The 18,937-nt window shown below is 48.1% G+C and overlaps 1 protein-coding gene across 9 annotated transcripts in view; it reads right to left on the reverse strand.

Annotated features, from left to right (window-relative positions):
• Positions 1–18,937, reverse strand: part of PALM2AKAP2 (PALM2 and AKAP2 fusion) — a 259,879-nt gene that overhangs the window by 75,435 nt on the left and 165,507 nt on the right. Inside the window, exon 1 of one of the 9 annotated variants that reach the window (XM_045579926.1) lies at positions 16,798–16,935. The exons of the other annotated variants lie outside the window; for them this stretch is intronic. The gene's annotated coding sequence lies outside the window, so the exon portion shown is untranslated. Of the gene's footprint in view, positions 1–16,797; positions 16,936–18,937 lie in introns of those variants that run through there. 9 annotated transcript variants of the gene reach the window in all.

Below are 18,937 nucleotides of genomic sequence, written 5' to 3' on the forward strand. Positions count from 1 at the left end.
TCAGTCCCCAGCATGGGACGTGCAGGAGGCAGCTGATCAATAATTCTCTCTCATCATTGATGTTTCTCTCTCTCTACCTCTCCCTTCCTCTTTGATATCAGTAAAAATATATTAAGAAGAAGGAGGAGGAGGAGGAGGAGGAGGAGAAGAAGAAGAGGAAGAAGAAGAAGGAGAAGAAGAAAATGTAGTAGTAGTTTGAATCCTGCCCTCACGAAAGAACTCCTAGACCCAGCACTGCAGTGGCTAAAGGGCTAGAGTGGGGGTTCCATCACCAACCCAATAGTAGCGTGAGGTGTTACCCAGCTCACCACAGTACCCTTCAGTAACTGCACCACCCGGACCCCTCATTTTCACGTGATTCAACTGCCCTCTTGGAGGGGACAGAAGTCTCATCAGGAAAACAGAAAAAGAGCAAAATTAGCCAAGTGAGACCTGCTGGATTCGGTCCCATTTAACCAATCCATCTTGCAAGTTTATTTGAGTCCAATATACCCGCCCCCCAAGGGACTAAACATTCCATGAAATTCTATCTGCCTCCAGTTCTACTGATACTCAATATTGTGGTCTTACAAAAGAAAAGTTTGAAACATAAACAAACATGAATCCAATCCAATCTGGGAAATTCTCACTTGCTAAGTCCTCCCTTGTTAAAAGCCACAGAAGTCTTGCCAACACTGCTGCCTTTCTTTTCCTTCTCAAGAGATTTTGGCCCCAAAAAAGGCATCAAAATTTAAATAGAAAACAATAAATCTCCAGGGCCTGTTTTCACTTTTTCTGACAAATATAAAAATAAATTTAAAAGCAGCATGACTGACTGTTCCCCACCCCAGCAGATTGAGCAATCATCAACATAAGAAACTCTTGATCAGAAATACTAACAGGAAGACCACACACATCAGAACAGCAGGGACGGGGTAACAATAACCTTCAGGGGTCCAAGGAGCCTGGGCACCTTGAGTTCACCAAAGCAAAACTCCAAATTAAAGTGCAAATCATCCAGTTTATACCAGCCTGTGGGGGAAACCTTCATGAATACTACCTTCATGAATACTAGTAAACAAATATACACAAAGCAGTAGGCCAAAGGAAGTTGAGACCTTGATATTTTTTCTCTCTCACAATATTAGCTTACAGCTTAGCAACGGTGAGGGTGGAGGAGGAAATTCCTCTGTTCACACCCACCCCCCTCAAAGGCCTAATTTTTAGAAGACTGTGTACAATGCTTTTTTTTTTTTTAATTTTTTTAAATCTATTGTTGGGGTGAGGGAGACTCAGATGTTTTTCCTCGTGGCTAATAATGGATTCGATTGCCTTGAAGTCAATGAACTGCTGGGGAGGAAATACCAGGCAGACAAACAGGAATACAGGGTAATGCAGCCGCCAGATGCTGTGTCTCAGACCTACATTCTTTAGGGCATGCTTTAACAGAAACATATTGCAGACAGCCAAACTATTCAGTGTTCCTTTGTTTTTAACTTTAAAAAGTCTTCATGGTTGTTACTAGAAAAAGTGGAGATGAAAATAATCTAAACATGAAATCCTTCATGAGAAAACAGCCATGATAGCACCACACGGCTATGTACAAGGGCAGTGTCATCAGACCTACAGTTACCAACCTCCGCCCCCTAATCTGCTCAGAGTTACAGAAAGCGAACTCCCTGGTCAATGGACGAAGGATATCTTCTAACGGTCATTTTCCTTCCTCATTCTGCATCTTTCCAATGATAAGAAAGCCGTCCATATTCACTTTTATTTTTCTATTATCTGATAAAAACAAGTGAAGACCTTCCTGTCTACTTGATCATCTGGGTCTCCAAAGTTGCTAAACGGACTATGATCTTAAATGATGAAGTAGGAAAGGCAGAATAGGAACCATGAATATAGGGTAAGGTGTCCCCCCCAAAAAAGGTACACACACATACTTGGCATAATTATAAAGGCAGTGCTTATTAAAATACGTTTCCTTTTCGAAATGGAGCTATCAGCTGTCAAAGTGTGTATACATTTTTTTTGAGGACACCCTGTACTTCCAAAATTGTGACAAATGCAGATACTAATGTTTATGATCCTATCCAGAGGACAAGAACGGTATGCTAAAAATAGGCAAATGGCCTGACATTTAGGGTAAAATGTTGGTTCTTCTATATTTTAGTAATGAAGGCTAGCCAGGCGCCAAGCCCTCTGTTAAACTCTCTGTCTACATGTTCTTATTCAATCCCTCCAACAACTCTAGGAGGAAAGTGCTATTATCCTCATGTTGTAGAGGAGGAACCTGAAACTGACCAAGGTTCAATAGTTCACCCAAAGCTTCATGGACAGTAAGTGATGAAGCCACCGAGCTTGGGTTACCTGACTCCGGAATCCATGCTTTACCAGAAACTCTCTCCAAGCCATCTATTTGCAAAGCCATCCATCCATGCTCTGTGACCATCTTCGATGGATGTCTCATATTATACAATCTTTTTGTACTCTGGCACTTGCTAGAGAGAGTGAACTCCCTGAAGGTAGGAACGGAGGAATGTCCAACCTCACAGATGGGCCATACCTCTCAGAAACAAGGATGAGACAAAAGGTAGAAGCAGCCATGTGTCCATCAGGGAAGGAGTGGATAAACAAAATGTGGTTCACGCAAGGGAGGGAATATTATTCATGAGTATTAAAAAGGAAGGAGATTCTGGTACATGCTATGACATGGAAGAACCTGAGAACATGCTAAAGGAAATATCCAGTCCATAAAGACAAAACTTGTATAATTCTACTTTCAGGAGGTACCCAGAGTAGTCAAAATCATAGAAACAGGAAGTAGAATGGTGGCAGCCAGGGGCTAGGAGGGTGAAAGGGGAGTTATTGTTTAATGGGTGGAGGTTCAATCGTGCAAGATGAAAAAGTTCTGTGGGTGGAGGGTGGTGATAGTATCCCAACAATGTGAATGTACTTACAGCCATAAAACCGTACATTTCAAACTGGTTCAGATGGTAAATTTGATGTGTATTTTACCACAATTAAATTACAAACAAACAAATAAGGGCAGGAAGTAGGAGTGCTCATCACAGAAACCCCTCCCCCTGCACTTTGGGGCAGGCAAGCAGAAGTCACAGGGCCGACCCGGTGTCAGGATGAACCTTGAGAGCTGGCTCTCCACCAGGAAGCTGCCCTATAGGTGAGGCACCAGAGCTGTTGGCAGGGACTCGCCATTCAGCGTTGCCACCACCGAATTTCCACAAACTAGTAACCCAAGGGTTGCTCTCCGCACACATCCTTGGTGACAGCCGTGGGCACCCGGGGAAACAGCAATCGCCAAGAAAGTGTGCCTTTGCGACCTGGACAGGCACCTCCTTCTGTCTCAGAAGCTGGGCTGTGAGCGCCAGAAGACAGGTGTAGGCATCCATCAATTCCCCTGTCAGTGGGCCACCGTGGGAAAAATAAAGAGGGAAGGGAGGAGGAGTTTCCACCTTGGAAATGTGACAGAATTAATTTGCAAAGGAAACAATCGTTGAGAAATGTGACAGCTCAGGATTCCTTGGATGATGATAATTAAGGAGCCGCCCTGGTCCCAGGGAAAAACCAGTCTCGTCCCACTGGGGGCGCTTCAGGAGAATGGACCACTTGGACCCGCAAACACTTTCTGGGCCATTCATCTTACTTGTGTCCTTTGACTTTCAATAAGTTTTCCATGAACTTTTTTTTTTTTTTTTTTTTTTTTACCATTACAATGATTAATTTTTCATTTCTGCCATTTGGATATTATCTTTTTACTATTTTTAATTAAAGTAAAAATCTGTACAAAGGACATAAAACCTCTGCATTGATGACTATGTTTTTCTTATTGTGGTAAAATATATGTAACATTTACCATTTTAACCATTTTGAGATGTGCAGGTCAGTGGCATTAGTACATTCACTCTGTGCTACCATCACACCATCCACACACAGACCTTTTCATTTTGCAAAACTGAAGCCCTGCACCTTCTGAACACCAGCTCCCCGTCCCCCTCTCCCGCCAGCCCCTGGCAACCACCACTCTACGCCACGAACGTTTTTGAGATCTCAGGCGGCCAGCCAGGCGTTCAGTTTAAGTGCTGGTGTCAAGGAGTGAAGGCTCGGCCTGGCTTCTGTCAAAACCTGAACCGCCAAGCTTGTGTAATGGATTTCAGAAATGGGTTTCTCCTTTCTCCCCCCACCCTGGGCGTGCTGCTCTGCTTCTCGAAGCTCCTCGGGGAACTGGCAAGACTTTAGAAAGGAGAGATCCCAGGCTCCAGGCTCCCGGACTTGCTGAGGATTTCCACGTGCCACCCCGCTCCTGCCTGCACGAACTAGCAAGAGCCTCAGCCTTGACCATGTTCCCTGAAACAGTCAGAAGCAAGGGAGACATGTGACTGGAAACCAGAGCTCAGACCAGTGCAGATAGATGGGTGTGCGGACGACCCCCTTCCCACGACCTTGCACCTTCTCAAACTTTAGACCCTGGGTGCAATCACAAGGTGGGTGTGTCCCTAAAATAACTGAGGTTAGGTTTTCTGTTAGCGGAATAGACTGAAGACTTGGAGACAAAATAAATTTAGGTACGTTTTAAAATGCTGTATTTTTGCAAGCCTTTGTTTCTTGATCTGAGATTGATACCCTCACCCACAGTGAAAGGAAAGACCACGTATAGCTAACATTAAACACTAAGAGGCAGGACAGGAGAGCAATGAAAAAGGAATTATCTATAAAAACCGGACTGTAGGAATTCAAATCCTGGCTTTGTCACGAGCTATGTGCCCTTGCCCATAAGCCCCGTGCCTCGGATTCTTCATCTGGGAACAAAAACATTATAATATCGATAATTGTATCTTCCCCAATAGGATGTTATGAGGGTCAAAGGCGGCTGGACTTCCAGTAAATATTCGTTATCAGCAAGCAGCGTAAGTCCACTTTCATCTCAGACTATTTGCTTTTATGAAATAGGGCTGGACTTCCAGTAAAATATTATCAGCAAGCAGCTTACATCCACTTTCATCTGAGACTATCTGCTTTTCTGGGGGATTCAATTCACTGAAGAAATATAAAAATGTGAACATTTTTTGGAAGTCATACTCGTTCTGGAAGAAGCCTGGTCACAATGTGTGGATAAGAATGTGCCCGTGCTACGGGTTCAAGGTTTTATTCAATTGTATGTGCAGCATATTATGTTTTCCTGTGTTCATACAAACTGTGACCTTGGTTTGGATCCATTCTTCCTAAAGCCCTAGTAATTGTTACTTTGTATTTGTCCAAGTATTTGCAGCAGCCAATTGTGTGATGGTTTTTGTTAGCATTTTTCCAGGCCAACTTTGAAAGGCATAGTTTGTGGCAGAGAGAGTTAACGGATGTTGCAAGAGCTGAGGAACGGTAACAAGCCCAAGAGAGCCCTCTAGGAGTTCATGAAATGTGACAATGCACAAAGAGGGTGTGGGCTGGAGAGAGGAGGGGTGCCTCTTGGGGACAGAGCACTTGAGGATAAAGACACACACGTAGAGTTCGCCTTTAAAATCAAGGGACTAGCTCAGCCCATGTGGCTCAGTGGTTGAGTGTCGACCTATGAACCAGGAGGTCACAGTTCGATTCCCGGTCAGGGCACATGCCTGGGTTGTGGGTTTGATCCCCAGTGTAGGGCGTGCAGGAGGCAGCTGATTCTCTCATCATGGATTTTTCCATCTCTCTCCCTCTTCCTTCCTCTCTGAAATCCATTTTTTAAATATTAAATTAAGTTAAATTAAATTAAATTAAGGGACTAAATACCCAGGGCAAAGGGTGTTCAGACAGTTTAAACAAGTAGCTTTAAGTATATCAAAGTCAAAACTCCTGGTCCAGTCTCCTCCCTTTCCTCAGGAGAGGACAGAGGCTCAGCCAGCACAGGAACAGAAAGGGAACAATATCCACCCCATGGGCCTGACTTTGACCAATGCATCTCACCTCGCCCAGTTGCAGTGTCTTCTGCATATGTAAGCTATAGAATATGATAGGCCTGTATGGCATTTTATGTAATGTAATAAATATGCTGCTACAAAATTACTGATATATAAAGTAAATAAATGGTTTATATTAAAAAAAAAAAAAAAAGAAAAAAAGATTTACCTGGCCTGTAAGACACATTGATTACAGTAATAAAAAAGTCTACCAACCATCCTTCAGACAGCCCCGATGGCGTTTCTTTCTTTGGTTTTCACACCTTTTAAGACTGATATTAAAGACAAAATTATTTCTAGTACAGGTTTCCAAATTAGTTTCTTAAAACAATACTAGGAATCAAGTGCCAGGTGTCAAATCTCCCTTTCTTGTGATGTAATCCCTGATAATCCCTCCCAGCAACTCCTGTCGTGTTCTCTAGCCCCACTGTCCGCTTCCCAATGGAAAGTGTTCTGCAGTAGGTCAGCTGGTCTGCTGGAGAAACAGCCTGGGCAGGTCCAGACCCCTCTGGCCAGAGGCCCAGCACTCTGGCTTCATCTGTCCTGGCCTCCGAGTCCAAGCGTTGGGGGTGGTGTTCTGCATAGCCCGCCAGTCACTGCCCAGCCTCCTTCCATGCCACGACCCCGGCTTCCACTTGCAAGAGCCATGAGAGAGTTAGGAAAAGAAGGTGCACAGAAGTTGCGAGGAGGTTTCTGCTTACTTGGAATGCCTTGCTAAAAATCGACTTTGGTTCCAAAACCTGTCTAGAATAATCTACTTCACTGATAATATTCATTAAAAAGGAGTGGGAAAGGGTCATTATAATACCAACAATGAAAGAAAGTTGGAAAACACAAGAGAACGGGGAAAGAACTCTGTTTTTAAAATTCTGGAGCTCAATAAAAAGCAAGTTTAATCAGAATAATACAAGAAAGTAGGTAGAGAGCCAGTTTGGCATGGCTCAATGGTTGAGCAACAAACTATTCCAATGGGGCAAGAAGCAAGCTGGATCCCCAGTGTGGGGCGTGCAGGCGGCGGCCAATCAATGATTCTCTCTCATCATTGATGTTTCTGTCTCTCTCTCCCTCTCTCTTCCTCTCTGAAATCAATAAAAATATGTTTAAAAATTTTATTTAAAAAATAAAAAGAAAGTAGGTAGAGACATGGGTAGCAATTTCGAAGGAGACCCACAGCTGAAGGACAGCAGTTCTTTATTGGCTATAGTTTCACTTCAGAGCCTTTTCCCCCTCGATACACACTGGACACGTTAGTTTCACTTCACTGTCATGATTTCGGTTGACTTTTAGCTCACAAAAGGTAGACAGAGAGAAAAAGAGGGGAGGCAGATAGGATTGAGAAAATACGGTTCCAGGTGTTTTGGGCCAGAATCTAAAGAGGAGAAGGGAGAGAGGACAGCCATTGGCCATTGGAAATGCTTGCAGCCTGGTGGAATTCAAGGAGGGGAGTGAGAGGGAGGGCAATGCATAGATCCCAGGGGGCCTTTCATTCATTCCCTTTCCACCCTCAGCCTCCAGGGGGCACAGCTGACCCAACACAGCGCATTAGGGAGCAGATAGGACAGAGACCCATCAGGCAAGTGTGAGAAAAAAAAACAAAGAGACAAAGGGCACTGTTGCTAGGCAGGATGGGAGAGGGACCCCTTTTAGCATCTTCAGTGGCTCCCAGTTCATGCTCAGAAACATTTCACAGCCTCTTGGAGATAGGGGAGCCAGCCACTCTCAACACCAGCGGAACTCTCTCATGGCGCAATCTAAGCTCTTGTTCTTTCCGGGTCCCAATCAAGAGAATCACATTTGCATAGCACATGGCAGTTGGTACCATTTAATTTACAATGTGCTACGGAGACACATTTACAGGTTCTGAATTCTAGACGGGGTCAACGAGACCGGGGTTTCTCAACTATGGGCATTTGGGGCAGGGGGATTCTTTGTTGCCCGTGCACTGTGGCGTGTGTAGCTGCACCCACTAGATTCTAGTAGCACCCTTCCCCGGGCCCAGGGAGTCTAACCTCTCAGTTTGCAGATTCGGTCCTGAGGCTGGGCTAGCTTTCAGAGTGGTCAGGCGCTTTAGTTCAAAATGCAGATTCCCATTCAGTGGGTCTGGGATGGGGCTCCGGATTCTTCTATTTCCACAAGCTCCCTGGCAATGCCACCGCTGCTGGTCCCAGACCACACTATGGACAGCCGGGCAGAGGAGCACCTAGTAGGAGGGAGCTGGGTACCACCCCTGGCCTGGCATCCTGTCGCAGCGGGACCCCTGGCTCATTATGGAACTTCCAAGGGCCTCACCATCTTCATTTGGAAAATGAAGATGACTGAAGGATTCAGTAAACCAGGGAGATGTAGCAACCAGTTTGGCATCTGGAACTCAAAAGAATGTTCATCCCTTCCCCTTCCCTCCTGGCTCCTCCCAGCACCATGCCTGGAAAACTCCAGACCAAGATATCCCGGAGGGATTACAGCGAATTCCCCAGAAGAAAAAACTCAGTCCCACTCTGAATGGTGGTTGGAGAGGAAGGGGTTTTTCTCCTCTCCCCCCCCCCCCCCCACATACATACATACATACACACACACTTTCACTTCTCTGTCCTATGCCCTCCATGCTGTTTAGGCCATAAGATCTGCCATCCTTTTAGAGGCTGCGAATTGTATTCGTAATGAAGCATGCCATGGAAAGAATATTTAAAAACAATGTACACATTGTGATTCATGCAGAAGCAATGCCTCCCACTCCGGGCCCATCTCTGAGGCGTTTAATACTGAACGGGTCTTTTCTCTAAAGGACACATGATCTCAAACAGGAATGGCCACACGCGCTGTGGATGCGATCTAAGTTTCCCATGCAGTTTGCTCAGTGGCCTCCCCACCTGGATGAATTCTGCTCCTCTGGGCCTGTGTCAGAGGAGCATTCTTGCTCGCCTTTGCAAGGATGAAATGATGCAAAATACGAATCAGCCAGGCTGCCTAGAGCCCGGGACCCATCCAGCACACGGCGGCGCGCGGACCTGGATTTTTATACGCGTACAGGGAGCGCTTTGGAATCCAGGGCAGTGAAATGCTTGACTTTTCTAGAAAATTAATTGAGATTTATTCCTTTGGGAATAAAATCCCTCTCCCAAGTCCCCACATAAAAAAGAGCGAAACAATGGTGTCTTTCTCTGTTTATAGGCTGTCTCGCAGCACTTACACCAGGCATCGCTCCAAACAAAGTAACTTCCAGCATATTCCACGGTGCGAATGACGTCATCAAGACGGGAGCCAATGCAGCCAGGGGGAGGGGCTGAGTGAGAGCAGTCCGTTAAGCCTCCCTCACACCTTCTACACAGGCTTCGCCCAGGTTGCGGGCACAGGGGCCCAGGCAGAGCTCTGCATCCAAGGATGTAGGCAGGCTGGGCGGGAGTGAGGCAGGTAGATTTCGCCCCCTCCTCTGCACAGGTTGGGGGCTCTCCCCGCCGGCAGGGCCATCTCCGCTGTCAGAAGCATGAGCTCAGTCCTGGCTCAAGGTGCACCACAACCAGCCTGGGGGGGTCCCGGGCTACGGGTAGGACAACCATCTGAGGAACCCCCTCTCGTCACAGGACGTGGTGTGGTGTGGGTGGCAGTTCCAAGCACACACACTGTCCTAAGCAACGAAGGACTATCACCCTGGAAATCCTGGCAGAATTCTCCTCCATACCTACCATTCCAGGGCACTCTGAGCACCCAGGCGGGGCCCCTCTGACAACCCAGGAGAAACTCCTCCAGCATCACTGTGATCCTGACTCTTGTGGACAAAAAGGGGCCACGTGCTAACCTGACCAGCTCAGAGGAGGCCTGCGTGGCAGCCTTGCAGATTCAGAGGCCTACAGTAAGCACAAAGGACTGTCTGAAATGAAAACTTTTTAACTAAAGCAGTTTATTGGCGAGTAGTCATGTCCTCGGCCGGCATCTTCCCTGACAAAGGTCAATCTTTACCCTGAGCATGCCTATTGTCTGTTTGCACCTACGAGAAACATATCGTTGGAATGTCAAAGTAACTGTCCCTTTTCCAGACCATTCAAAGCACAGGCAGTGCTCTGCGGAGACCACAAATCCCCTCATTGTCATGGAGCTAACTGTTGACTGTTAACTACCCTAAACCCACCTAAGTAAAAGAAGTGTGTGTTTACCATTTTACTTTTTATTTATTATTATTATTATTTAAATATATTTTATTGATTTTCTTACAGAGAGGAAGGGAGAGGGATAGAGAGTTAGGAACATCGATCAGCTGCCTCCTGCACACCTCCTACTGGGGATGTGCCGGCAACCAAGGTACATGCCCTTGACCGGAATCGAACCCGGGACCTTTTAGTCTGCAGGCCAATGCTCTCCACTGAGCCAAACTGGTTAGGGTTACCATTTTACTTTTTATTCAGTCCCAGAGGTTTCCTCACTTTGCTTTCTCCCACCTCTCTGATCTATCACCAGTGGATTTCATATAACCCACATACGCCTCCTCTTTTGATTGCAATGTATAAAATAAGGTACAAAACTGCCATTCTCTGAAGCATTATCTCAATCCATTAAGATTTTGTTTCCCAGCAACTGTCAACAGTTTGGCTCAAATAAATTCTTCACAGGTTTGACTGTCTCTTACAGTAACACTGTCCACAGTAATAATCCTTCTCAAGATTCCCTTTCTAACGCACGTGCCGAGCAATCACATCCATCCTTATGTGTTCAAAGAGAGGTTAGTATTTCTGGACTGGCATTTCTCTCCCTTTACAAATGGACTCAACTTCTTACGGGTCCTACAACGCAGATAAGGAGCTTAGGCAACCTACAGGGCAGAAAGCTCAGGCAGAATTCACAGACCTGTTGATGTGGCCCCAGAAATGGCCAACGTCACCTGCTACGTGGCATCACCCGGAAAGCAGTTTAAAACAGCGGTCGCCAACCGGTAGTCCGCAGACCCCTGGTGGTCCCTGAGGTCCAAAAGGCTAGCGACCACTGGTTTAAAAGGCAGTGTCCAGCCCCGACCTGTTTGGCTCAGGGGATAGAGCGTCAGCCTTTGGACTCAAGGGTCCCAGGTTTGATTTTGGTCAAGGGCATGTACCTTGGTTGTGGGCACATCCCCAGTAGGGAGTATGCAAGAGGCAGCTGATCGATATTTCTCTCCCATCGATGTTTCTAACTCTCTATCCCTCTCCCTTCCTCTCTGTAAAAAATAAAAAATAAAAAAATAAATCAATAAAATATATTTAAAAATAAATGGGGGTGCCTGCCCCAGTGAACAGGTAGATTCCTGGGAAGCTGGTCTTTGTGCAGCGTGAGGTCCTTCCACGGAGTATAGACACCGGAGGTCACTGGACCTGAGCTGGGCAGCCCTTCCTCCTCCACAGACATGTGGAGCAGGGACCTCCCTCCGGCAGACAGTGACTAAAAAGAACCCTGCACGGTGGCAGCACAGACTGGGGTGAGGTGCCACAAGGTTCTGCTTTTTAAGTTGTGAATGCCCAGCTGCTTTTTCTAATCGACTCACTTCCTTAACTATCTCAGCTCGTCCTTGTCCACGACCCCACTGCTGGCTGGCACCATGGATTTGGTGGAGCGGTTTGGACTGAAGGGTGCTAAATAAAATAATAAATAAAAGCATGAGGTGCAGCAATGAAGAACCAACTCAAAGTAATGTTCCTGGTGTGTCCATCTCACCATGGTGCTACTTAATCCATCTAACCAGCCAACTCAAATGCAGATCTGTGAAAAGTTAACTGGGGACTGGATTCTCCGGCTTTCTGAAAACCCTTTTTATTTCAACTCTCACTGCAAATCTTGATATATGAATCTGAGTTCCTGTCTTGGTGACAGACTAATCTCATTAGAAATGGTAAAGCACCTTCTGTTATCCCAGAGTGGAGTCACCTGCTGGTCACTGAGCTCAAAGCCCAGGGTTGGGGTCCTGAACACTTGGGTCCATTTTCCCAAGGAAAAGCAATTGCTGACTTACGCAATGTATCACAAGGGAGCAAGCAAAGAAGACTGGAAGAACCTCACTATAACAGCGCCAGGGCTTCAGGGGTAAGGGGAGTGGAGGGGTGTTACCCAGACTCCTCCAGGTCAAAAGGAGAGGATTGCAGGGTGCGGGTGAAGGTCAGGCATGGACAAGAACGTCCACACTCTAAGCTTCTGGATCAGATCAGTGCAAAGGAGGAACAGCTGATCTGAGACACAGCTACTGCAGTTTTTAAAATCATCTTTAAAAACTGTCTCCTTTATGCATCTGACATAGGATGAAAGAAGACTTTGGTTGATTTAAGAAAACACCAACGTTGTGGGGACTACATGGGCAAGGTGCTTCCATATACATCTCATTCTACACAAGGTTTGAAATAGGGGGGCTTTGGTATCCCCATTTGTATAGATGAGGGAACTAAGGCTCCAGATCGTACAGATATGGCCCAGCCATGGTCTGGAAAATGAACTGGGCCCTTAGAGCATCCGTGTGTTTGGCTCTGCTCCTCCCATCTGCTCAAGCATCAAAACCAACCACAGAGTCCCTGTTCACACCCAAGAAAAAAAGGGGCTGAAAGTGCAGTGACATTCCCCACCGAGTTCTCCAGCTCTCTCCCCTTCCCTGGCATTCACACCACAGCCCTCTCAACCAGGACATGTACCTTACAAGAATGAAAAGACAAAACCCTCAAGTCCACTGAAGGAAAGTGTTATCATCTCTCTCTCTCTCTCTCTCTCTCTCTCTCTCTCTCTCTCTCACACACACACACACACACACACACACACACACACACACACACGGTCTGCATCCCCTTCCTCTGCCCGACTAAGGAAACCAGCTCCTTCTCCCTCCATAAGGCACCTTCTCCAGTTGCTTGGCCCATTCGGTCACTCTGAGACTCACATGGTCCCTTGTTCCTACTCACATGTATCCCCCAAGGCCTGGTAGCACTGGAGCTCCTAGACCTGAGAGAGGAGAACTCAAGAGAGAAGAGATATGTGTGGCCTACGGATGGCCTCAATCCTGTCTGTCCTCTCCTGCACCTCCTCAATCTCCTCATTCACTTCAACAAGGGAAAAACAAACAAACAAAAAAACTTGCTGAACCCTGGAGAAAACGCATCTTGTTTTATTGCAGGAAGAAGGGCAAGTTTTAATTCATTCATTTTTCTGGCGCTCAAGTATCATCAAGACAGTGGGGCAAAGAAAAGAAATTACATTCGTATGAGGGCATGTGACAGAGGCTAGGGGAGGCTGGGGGAAGGTTGTTAGGGGGGGAAATGGGAGCTATATATACTACTGTATGTAATACTTTAAATAATAATATAAAAAAAGAAAAGAAATTATATTTGTATCAGGATGTTAGTGTTCTGAAAAGCAAACCTCCAGAGTCTGTCCTGGAGTGGGTTCCACAATGACACTTCTACATGCCCATACATCCTAATTCATATCTATGCCAACACAACACCGAAGCTACAAGATCCTGAACTGTCAACAGAAGCATGGCAGTATATTCACCAAGGTAAACTCATCCAGGGAAGGAGGAAGCAGGTAAAGGGATACAATTTAGAAACACTTGCATTAATAACAGCTGCAACACATTTTTATGACACGCTTAAACTTCAGTTATTGTACTACTCCAAGCACTCCCGTTCTTCAATATTCTAATTAATCGAATACCACAAACAAGCCACATAAACAAACTCTAAAACTTTCTCTTTGAGCAAAATAGTGGATTTTCTTGTTGGAACAGAGATTATTTCAACTTTCTTATAATTATACATTCCTGGAAAATGTGTAAGAACATATATTATATATATATATATATATATATATATATATATATATATATATATATTATATGTTCTTTTTAAAAAAATATATTTTATTGATTTTGTACAGAGAGGAAGGAAGAGAGATAGAGAGCTAGAAACATCGATGAGAGAGAGTCATCGATCAGCTGCCTCTTGCACACCCCCTACTGGGGATATGCCTGCAACCAAGGTACATGCCCTTGACCGGAATCGAACCCGGGTCCCTTCAGTCCCCAAGCCGATGCTCTATCCATTGAGCCAAACCGGTCTCGGCTATATATGTTCTTATAAGGAAATTAGCTAACAAGGATAGATCTCCCATCATGACTCATGAGGGCACTGTCTCCCTCAGCCCCAAGCCACCCAAAGTGCTGCTGGGTAGGGGGTCCTGAACCCTAAGCTTTTGGAGCTTCACAGAAAATCTTCAAATTTCCAATAGCTGGTCCAGGATCCCTGATCAAAAACCTAAGCAAAGGGTGACTCATATTTCTCAAGGTCACTGAACAGCCAGTCCAGAAGCTAATTTGAGGTAGATCATACCAGTGTGGAGAAATGTGTAAAATTAAAGCAAATGTTCCCGTTTCCACCATTAAAATCCCTCAATATGGCCTCCTCCTAAAGTCAATCTCATCTCTGTCGGCAACATTTCTCATTACCCTACTAAGCAGAGGCTTGTCATGACAGCCATGATAGAAATCTGGGACATGGGTGCTGTAAGAGAGGAACAGATCTAAAAGGATGAGAGCTAGACAGCAATTATAATAATGAAGTAGAGAGTCCGGGGTGTGAGCATATTATAAAAGAAACATTTAATGGTAGTGCTATACTAAAAGGTTGAACATTTTTTAAATTAAAAAAATAAATAAAACAGTGGACCATGTGCCCCTCCCTTGATAACCAAGTTAGGACAGCCTGCTTCAATGTATGACCCTGAGATCCCGAGGTAACGGAGTCAGAATGTGGCACTGATGAAAGTGAAATAAATTCTGACAGCAGTGCCCTGCAGACAGGAAGCTGTGCCAGCTGCCATGCCAGAGCTATGAGATAATGGGTGTTTGGCAATGTGTGTCCCATCTCGGAGCCCAGCCACCCCGCTCAGCTAGCATCTCAGCATCCCAGCAAGAATCTGCGTGAGCCTGCTGCCAGAGGAACAGCTCATCACCTCACTGCACAGTTCGCCAGGCAAGGCATCGGGAGACCCACGTAGTATCACTTTCGTTTTTTTCCTGGCTCCTGACTAATTTTATTGGAGCGGCCCAAAATAATTTACAGGACCTCCAAGACCCAGGGTGTGCCCCCTCAAAGGAGGAAATCCCTTAAAACAAACAAACAAACATACAAAAAAAAAAAACCTGTGTCAAAACCAGCAGGAGAGAGCTAGCTAGCAGAGGACAGCTGTTTTAAAAGGTGCTTGGGGGCAAGTTTCAACCCCTAAGAAGGCTTTGCAATTTAAAGAAACAGTCAACTCCTTACGTGCCTCTTCTAGACCCGCTACTCTGAAACCTTATGATGGATCACTCCATAAACTCAGGGATTCCCCATGCTGGGGGAAGAAGACTGTTTCATTAAACTGGAAACGTTCCCGGGAAGAAAGAATGATGCTCCGGTGAATGCTCTTTAAATGAGAACAAAGCCGAAGAAACAAATCCTCCGGGATTACCATGGGGAGGGGAGGGTTTGTTCCCACTCAGCCTCCAGGCGCCTGGGAAGACGGAAGGGCGTGTCCTCGGAGAAGTTAGACTTGCTCGCAGACTCAGATACACTGTAACATGTCCAGATACCAATATCTGTGTTTTTGTGTGTAGTCTCTTTTCAAAGGTAAATACGTTGCGGGGGGGGGGGGGGGGGGGAGAGAGAATTTGCCAAACTTAATGGCGCTGCACTTAAAACTTCTATAAGGAAGAGTACAGATGGATCCAAGTCTAACCACTCAACCTTCCAGACAGATCCCCACGCGGGAAACTGGGTTTACTGGGGAGGTAACCTACCATCTCTCTAAGCTAGTCGCCTCTCTCTGAGAAGCTTCCCCCGCCCTCCTTTGTGCGGGTTGGGGAGGACCCCCAGGGCTGGCGAGCCGCTAGCATCAGCGCGGGCGCAGCTCGGACCCCGGGCGCCCCGCTGCCTCCGCGCGCAGCCCGCCCTCCGCCTCCAGTGCGCCCCGGCCGCCGGCGCCCCCGCTTCCTCCGCTCCCTCCGGGGCGCCCAAGCTGCCCAAGCTCCCCGGGACGCCGATCCAGTACCCCGGCCTCTAGTTTCTCTAGAACTTCTCGGGGCCTCGGGGTATCTCCTATTTCGGGGCAGTTGATCCAGATCTTCCACTCCCCAAAGGGTGGAGACGGGCGGACCCTCCGGCTTTCCCCAGGACCAAACTCCAGATGCTAACACCTGGAATCCTAGCCTTGGGCCAAACTTTCCCGGCTCAACTCATCAGCTGAGACCCGGACCCTTCTCCATCCCCGGGACCAGAAAGGTCTACTCCCTTTTCCCGCGTCCTCTCCCGAGTTCGGCGCCCCCACCCCATCCCCCCGACCCCAGTCTCTCCGGCTGCCCGGGGTCTCGGCTCTCCCGGCCTCATTCTCTCGGCAAAGCTCCGGATTTCCGAAAAAACGCCCCCAGCGCTGCCGTCTAAGAAGCCGGGACCCGCGCCCCCCACGCGCGCCGGGACGGGCGGCTCCGCGCACCGCTGTCCCCGGGTCCGGGAGGCGGCGGCCGCGGCGGGATTCTCAATGCTTCCGCTGCATGGTCGAGGGTGTGTGTGTGTGTGTGTTGGGGAGTCGTCCGAAATTCATTTTTTAAAGCATATCCAAGTAAATAAGTACTGGGTAAAGCAGCCAACGGCTTGGCCCTCCCCCAAAGCTAGGAATTGAAAGCCACATGGCCACAGCCCTTCCCAGCCCGGCCGCCTCCCCCACGCGCTCCGCTAGGCAAGTACCACGAAAGCCCCTGCAAGTTCCGAGGTGGTTCCCCAGACCACCAGCCCCTCCCAGGCCACCTCTTCCTCACGCCCGAGGTCCCCCAACAGCCAGGAGGGCGCCCCGGGGATGTGGGGTTCGGGGCCGCAGGACCGACCGCTGGGACACCCACCTCTGGACGCCGAGTCCCGGGGGCGCAGACCTCGGGCTCCGCTGCGGCGCGGCCGCTGCCTCCTCCTGGTGCGCCGGGGAGGCTCCGGGGGGAAGCGCGCTCCGGGCTGGGGCTGGAGGGTTTGGCTAGAGCCGTGGCCGCGGGGAGAGCGGGAGGGCCGGGAGCACCGCCCGCCGGCTCCGGGCCCGCCCCTTCCCCGCCCACTCCGGGCGCCCGGAGCCGGAGGCGCGCCCTCCGCCTGCTCAGACCCCACCGGTCCGCATCCCCCACCCCACCCCAAACCCTGCGGCCTGGACGGAATCTACGCACACACCCAGAAACGATTGAATGGATAGGACCGAGGGATGGGGGGATGGAAGGGGGACACGGAGAAGGGGAGGAGCCGAGGGGGCGGGGTTGGGCCAGGAAAGCGGGTATTTTCCCACTGGGGGGAGAGGGCTCGGTGTCTGTGTTGGTGCACGGGCGAGCGTGTCGGCGGCGTGTTGGTGTATCGGCGTGTCGGTGTGTGCACGAATGCGTGTGAGTATGGGTGGGAGCGAGGGCGCGCTCACAGCGCCGGGAGCTGCGGAGCTCCGACCCCAGCGGGGGCGAGTCCCCCATCCCGTACCCGGCACCGCGGCCGTCTCCGGGGAAGCGCTGCCGGGGACGTGCGGCGGCTGGGAGCGGGCGAGAGATTCATCTTGGTGGCAGGCATGGATGGGGTCTCCGTGCGTTTGGGGGCTCTCCTTGATCAAGCCCCTTCTTGCTCCGCGAAGCTGAGGTGTGGCAGGGATGCTTCTTGCTGCCCCGCGTCCGAACGCCCGTGTGCTAACAAAGCCAGCGCCCGGGCAGGAGGCAGCAATGCACACACAGCCTGGGGCCCGGGCTGGGGTGGCCAGCCAGCCTTCCCTCCCGGGCGGTCTGAAATTTCAGTCTGTGATCCCCCTCCCCCACCATGAATATTTAAATAATGGTAATGACCCTAGGAATGCGGTCCGTCTAGAAGTCCTGAGAGGACACACACACACACTCCCCACTCAGGAGACAGCATTTAAAATGCAAGCGGTTATCTTCTCTGTGCACATTCTTTGCAGGAGAAAAGACTATAAAGTCAGATTTCTTGGCTTTCAGTCGCCACTAGGCAAGAGATCAGATCGGGGTTTTCATTTCCCCAGGGATGCGCTCTCTGCAGCCTCGCGAGGACCTGCTGGCGTGGAAGGCCCTGGGGTCCTCTCCTGAGAGTCAGTTCCACGTGCCAGACTCAATAGGGAGAGAAAGTTGGGGGGGGGGGGGGGACTTCTTTCCCAGTCTGCCGAGGTCCCTGAGCTCCGGTACAAAGAAACGATGCCGCGGGGAGCTGCCCAGAGAGCCTGCCCACCATAGGGACAGGTTGAAAACAGCACCCGCGGGAGAGAAGCCTTCTTTGTTCACACCTTTACCCGGGGAAGGACGGAGTCTTCAATGGAGACATCCGCTGCTCTCCTCTGGGCTCCTGCATGTCAATAGGCTCCTCTTTCTTTGCATTTGGGAATTATTTCACCAGGCTTTTTGTGTGATTGTCTCTCACATTCTTGAATTACAATAGGCTTTACTGACCCGTGCTTGGAGATTACATCAATCGGTTTGGGCCTCAATCAACTCAATCAATTCCTTTCCTGTCCTGTGTCCTCTCCTCTCCTTCCACTTCTCATGTCCTTGACTTAGGGAGTGAAATATTGGGGGACCCTGCATCGTGATCTATTTTTTCACATTTTACTATCATGTGAAAAACTCACGTTGAAATGAGCATGTTTTGGGGTACAGCTATTTATTTATTTGTTTGTTTATTTTATTTATTTATTTATTTATATGGACTATAAACTCGCCAACGGGTAGCATCAGTCTCTCTTCATATGTTCCTAAATTTGAATAAGGATTAAGTTTACAGATCAAATTTGTTTTATTAGAAAAAGTACAGCAATTTACACTGGCTTTATTCTGAATTAGTCCTTTTCTAAAGCAATGTCAATGTTAATGTAATGTTGGTTTTAATGTTAATATTGTCTGTAAATATGAATTTTAATATTCTGGTATATCCTATTGACGACGATTGGAAATATTAATTTAGGAAAAGTGCCTGTTCAATACCTATTAATTTACCAGAGCATTTCCTTTCCTTCCT

Source organism: Pipistrellus kuhlii, unplaced genomic scaffold (assembly GCF_014108245.1).
Source record: "Pipistrellus kuhlii isolate mPipKuh1 unplaced genomic scaffold, mPipKuh1.p scaffold_m20_p_12, whole genome shotgun sequence".
NCBI classification, from domain to species: Eukaryota; Metazoa; Chordata; class Mammalia; order Chiroptera; family Vespertilionidae; genus Pipistrellus; species Pipistrellus kuhlii.